The sequence below is a fragment of the Suricata suricatta genome, chromosome 10, assembly GCF_006229205.1.
Source record: "Suricata suricatta isolate VVHF042 chromosome 10, meerkat_22Aug2017_6uvM2_HiC, whole genome shotgun sequence".
Classification (NCBI taxonomy): Eukaryota; Metazoa; Chordata; class Mammalia; order Carnivora; family Herpestidae; genus Suricata; species Suricata suricatta.
The window spans coordinates 4,403,511-4,409,173 of record NC_043709.1 but is presented as its reverse complement, the minus strand read 5'-3'; the positions used below and the strand labels follow the sequence as shown (position 1 = coordinate 4,409,173).

At 57.7% G+C, this 5,663-nt stretch overlaps 1 long non-coding RNA gene across 1 annotated transcript; it reads right to left on the bottom strand.

Annotated features, from left to right (window-relative positions):
• Nucleotides 1-379: 379 nt before the first annotated feature.
• LOC115305591 lies at nucleotides 380-3,196 on the bottom strand. The gene is made up of 4 exons (XR_003914870.1): nucleotides 2,684-3,196; nucleotides 2,202-2,379; nucleotides 1,292-1,395; nucleotides 380-610 (listed from the first exon to the last, which is right to left on the bottom strand). It is a non-coding gene; the product is annotated as an uncharacterized LOC115305591 (long non-coding RNA).
• Nucleotides 3,197-5,663: the final 2,467 nt, after the last annotated feature.

Sequence of the window (5,663 nt, the reverse complement as noted above, 5' to 3'; positions counted from 1 at the left end):
ATGTAGGCACACGGCACGTTCCTCAGTCACAGGCTTCAGTGCATCAACCCTTGATCAGTGCCACATCCCTGGACCACCTCTCAAGTCAACATTTCATGAACTCCTTCACGTATACCTTTAAGTCAAAATTAGTAAAATTAAAACCCTGAGTGCTTCACTTAGGCTTCGGTTAGGGCACGTGGCCTTCACTAGACTTTTCTAGACTTTTCTAGTATGGTGGACATTTGGATAGGTGACGAACAGTCCAGTTTGGGGTCTCCTTGAAAGCATCACGCTGGCCAAGGCTAAGGCCTGACTCACAGAGGCCACCAGTATAGACACAAGGAGCCACTTACAGAGGCAGAGAGTTGGCTACTGACATAAACACTGAAAGGAAGAGGAGCCACAGGTGCCCCTGGGTCCCTTGTCAGCGGACGGCACTGAGACCAAGGGACCCACGAGTGCAATTTTATTGTAGGGCGGCCCGGTGTTGAGAAGCCCCACACTCAGCAGCCCAAGGGGGCCAAGGGGCTGTGCCAGCCGCTTCAGAACAGGCGCTCCAGTGATCCTCAGGAGGGGTGAAGGGGCCCCCATGGGTCACTGCCCCCAGCAGGTGTCAGGCCTTCGGCACCTGTAACAGGGCGAGGTGATGAGCAGCTTGGTCTTTGCTTCAACAAGGGGTGACCTTCAGCAGGCCAGCAAGCTCCCTGGACCTCTGTGTCTACATCCACAAAGAGGGGGTGACAGCAGTGTCTCCTGGCGCAAAAGGACCTCCCCTCACCCCACCATTGGTGCCTCAGCCGTATGCAGCCTTGGGCACCCCCGGATCTCCCCACTTCTGAGCTGGGGGAGCTCCCTCAGCCTTCCCAAGGGGGATCCTGCGAGCAAAGGGGACCCTGCCCCCTTGGGCAGGTCTCCGCCAGCAGGGGTGGGGCGGGGGTCGGTAGAGGGCGCTGTGCTTCATGTCACCAAGGTGCCTTCCCCATGGTTGGGGGCCCCGGAGGGTGGGACCAAGCCCTATCCCCCTGCTGGCCGGCCTCACTCTCCCTGAGTTCTCTCTCTGGCTTCCAGCTTCTGGGCGCCTTTGCTCTCAGGACAACCCAGTAAGAGCCCCCCTTCTTCTGGGCTTGCGGTGGGATCGGATGAGCTAATGCAAACACGTGGGCTCAGAGCAGGGGTGGGAGCAGGAGCTGTGACAGGAGCTCACAGCGCAGGGCGAGAAGAGACTGGGTCCACCCTCTGCAGCTGCCACCCGGGCCAGTGGGGGGAGCGGCTTAGGAGCCAGAGCGCCTTCCAAGAGGACCCAGAGCACCTTCCAAAGGACAGCCGAGAGATGGGGCTCAGGCTGGGGGCCGCAGGGGGAGGCAAGGCAGTGGTCAGACTCCAGATGCTGTGAAAACGTGAAGCCTTCGAGACCTGGTGATGAATCCAGAAAAGAAGGCACGGGAGAGGGTGTCAGGTGTGACCTCCAGACGGGACGGCTGAGCGGTGTTGGTGCCAGTGGAGGAGGGGACTTGACCCAGGCGCTGAGGCTGGGGTCTGGCTGTGGCCCCCACACCCCAGAGCTGGGGGGCTCCATGGAGGGGGGGGCGGGTCCGCCAGCCCCATCAGCGCAGGGGCTGTTTCCTCAAGAGCATCACCCCACTTTTTTAAAGCTAGGAAAATAAAGGCAACGCTTTAGAAATTGTACTAGTAATGATTGTTTCCCATAAATGTGAGAGATTAAATCCTTCTCCATGTCTACAGAAGTGGCTGTGGCCGCAGATCAGTTTTCTTCCCCAACTCATTACTGCTGCTGAATTAGAAAAATCTCAGCTTGCAGGGACTCGGCGTGGCAGCGGCAGGAAGCACACGGTGGCCCTTTCTCTCTCTCTCTCTCTCTCTCTCTGAGGTTTTACTTATTTATTTTGAGAGAGAAAGAGCACCCACATGTGAGCAGAGGAGAGGCAGAGATGGACAGAGAGAATCCCAAGCAGGCTCTGCACTATCAACGCAGAGATTGACGCAAAGACTCGAACTCATGAACCGCGAGAGCATGACCTGAGCTCAAGAGTCTGACGCTTCACTGAAGAGCCACCCAGGCGCCCCACAACTGCGGAGGCTCACAGAGAGAGTCCCCTGTGCACACGTACTGAGTAGGTTCATAACCTAATCTCTTCATCATTACACGGGCTAATCATCTCATACTCACAGAAACGGAATGCCTCCCCTTTGCCACTTACCAGACACGCAGAGTGGAGCATCGCGGTGTAGAAGGGAGCAGGGAATGGGCTCCTAGCACACTTTTCTCCCGACACTCAGCTCTGGAAGTGTTTCACGCTCCATTGCAGCATGTGGATGAGATCTTTCAAATACGGTCAGTCCTTGGTTCCTTTTCCCAAAACTCTCACTATGGTTGGTCTTTTTTTTTTTTTAATGTGTGTTTATTTTTGAGAGAGACAGAGACAGAGCGTGAGTGGGGGAGGGGCAGAGAGAGACTGAGGCTGAGCTGTCAGCACTGAGCCTGCCGTGGGGCTCGAACTCACACCCTGTGATATCATGACCTGAGCTGAAGTCGGACACCTGACCAACTGAGCCCCCCAGGCGCCCCTGGTTGGTCTTTTTATGAGGCACCTGTGCCCCTTCTATCTAGAGTGACAGTCCTGGGGTCTGCGTGATACTCTGCCGACACCAAGTAGAGCCGCGGGATTCATGCACGAGTCACCTGAAATCTTGGGAATTGCATTTACTCTCTTGATCTGTGTCAAGAAGAAAAGTCTTCGCTCTCGGCTGTCTGTTCAAAACTCCCATGTGAGAGTCTGGCACCAATTAATTCGCACAGAGAACTGAAAAGTGCCCCCCCCCCCCGCGGCCGCGTTGGGCCACACTGGCGCTGTTCCCTCCGCAGGGAGACGGGAAGGGGGCGCGTTAACTCTGCGCTGCGAACCGGAGGTGGGGCGCCGGCCACCCTCATTCCAGCAGATGCCCCTTCTCGCGGCTCAGAGCCGGTGCTGTGTCCAACGGAGTCCAGCACCCCTTTCCCGCCCAAGGCCTGGCTCCCTAAAAACTTGATTTCCCGGGAGACCTCTTTTCCTGAACCGTGGGCTTCCAGCAGCGCAGGAGAAAGGAGCCCCCGCACCCCACTGGGCGTGCCCCTCTCCGCTGCCAGCTAGCTGTGTCCCCGGGCACGCCGCCCCCTCCAGGGGCCTGGGGCTTGCCCACCACCGCCTGTGGGTGCCCAAAGGTGTCTTTGGGTAAATAAATACATCTGTGTAACTGAAAAAGAAACAAATAAAGGCGAGGCGTGCCTGACTCTTGTGACGTGCGTCCAGCGCTTCCCAGCCGCAGCGCGCGCTCAGTGAACGCAGGCCCTGGCTGCTGGGAGTTTCTTCAAAACCACCATCATCTGCTCCAGCCCCGCCCAGCGCTGATTCACCCGCTTCGCGGCAGAGATTTCCCCGGGGAAAGAGAAGCGTCTGCCGGCAGGTGCACGCACGGGTCCGCTCTGACCCGCCGCACGTCCTTGCCTTGCCGCAACGTCCCAACGTGTCATTTGATGGAGGGGTTGCCGGCGCCCTCCTCTGTCCTCCCCGAGCGTGCTGTTTACAACCCAATCTGTGGTTGTTGGGTTTTTTTAATGTCTTTATTTTATTTTGATAGAGAGAGAGAGAGAGAGAGAGAGAGAGAGAGAGAGAGCGAGCAGGGGAGGGGCAGAGAGAGAGGGAGACACAAGAGTCCGAAGCAGGCTCCAGGCTCTGAGCTGTCAGCACAGAGCCCGACCCGGGGCTCGAACCGTGAACTGTGAGATCATGGCCTGAGCTGAAGGCGGACGCTTCACCGACGGAGCCCCCTCAGGCTCCCCAGACTGTGGTTGTTAAGGTGCAGTAACTTTGCTTCTCTGCTGTTGCCGCAGAGACGGCAGCTTTGAATGATGTCATTTCAGTCTTACTTCAGCCTTTATTAGTAAAATTCCTCAGTTATGCACTGGCAGGACTTAGTTTGTGCTGGTTCCAGAAAGCTCCATCGCTTTGCCAAAGGGATTTCTTCTTCCCTTTCTTCTTCTTCTTCTTCTCCCCCTCCCCCTCCCCCCTCCCCCCCTTCTTCTTCAAGGAGAGACGTCTTCTCCAGGCTCCTGTTCCGCAGTTTCAGGACGGATACTGTCCCAACGCCTGGGGACAAGCGTTCCTGGCTCAGTGGAATTCGTTTTCCGGGCATTTGAACTTCTCCTTTTTTTCCAAGTGTTTATTGATTTTTGAGAGAGACAGCGAGTGAGCAGGGGAAGGGCAGAGAGAGAGGGAGACACAGAATCTGAAGCAGCTCCAGGCTCTGAGCTGTAAGCACAGAGTGTGACACGGGGCTTGAACCCACGAACTGGGAGATCACGACCTGAGCTGAAGTTGGACGCTTACCCGACTGAGTCACCCAAGCGCCCCTGTGCTTATCTTATTTTCATCCGTGGTTTTATCTTTTGGCTGCGTGGACGAGATCTGTGTGCAGGCGGATTCCCCACCCGGGACCTGCACGGCCACATCTCCCGACTAGTCTGTGCTGGGAACTCACCCTGCATTTGTGTCACATTTTCCTATCTTAACCACACTTTCCTGTCACCACAAGCCACTTGTGGGCCACCCCTGCATTTCTGTGACTCAGAAATATAACAACAGCAAATCCGAACTGTAATCAACATAAATGAACTCAAGGAAATAGAGAGACGTGGTGTGAAAGTACGGCGCGGAGATGAGCCCTCCCCACGCTCTGAGTGCGCCCCGCTGAGCTCTGCGCGGGGGCGCCTCGCCCGTGGCCTGTGTCCCCTGTCCCTCCCCTGACAGATGGGCCCAGGCTCTGGACAGCGCTGGCACACAGGTGGATGGGTGGGGAGTGTGACCCGGCATCTGGCGGTCATGGCCATCCTTGCGGTGCAATCTGACTGTGGTGTCACAGCAGTGTCACCCACCCAGGACCTCTCAACTGGTCCCCAGGGGCCCGGGGACCACTGATCTGCAGGGTGGGTACAGAAAAGTGGGACTGAGGCGTGGTCTCCAGGGACCAGCTCCTCATCATCAGAGATGCCCAGCAGTGTGAGCCCAGAGGCCACCTTCAAGAGGACACACCCAGCGTGCCTGCCACCAGGCGATTCCCGTCACCGGATCTGGTCCTCCACCCTTTGAGGGGGGGCCATCATCACCCCCATTTTGCCGATGCAGGGACAGAGGTGCAGGGAGCAGAGGTGCGGGGGGGAGGGGGGGTGGTGAGCCACTCACTCAGCCACACGTACTCAGCGGCAGAGCCACAGCTTGGAGGCAGGGCCCGCTGGCCCCCACCCCCCTCATCTCTACTGGGACCCTGACTCCCTGACTGGGATGCGACCTCCTGGCTCTGGTGTCCAAAGAGCCGAGGGGAGCTGGTGGGGACTCCCCGGCTCCTGGCTGGTAACACCAAGCTGTGCACACATCAGACACACCCCTGGTTTGAGTCCCAGAGCTGGCGGGAGGGTGGTGGGGAAGGTGGAGGCAACGGGCGCACACGGGGCCTGGGACACAGCAGGTGCTCAAAACCGGGGGACTCCTGGGGCTAAGGGACGCCTAACACTTTCCGTGTGAAGGTAGGCCTCCTGCCCAGTCCAGAGTGCAGAACAGGGCTTGAACTCACCACCCTGAGATCAGGACCTGAGCTGAGATCAAGAGTCAGACGCTTAACCCACTGAG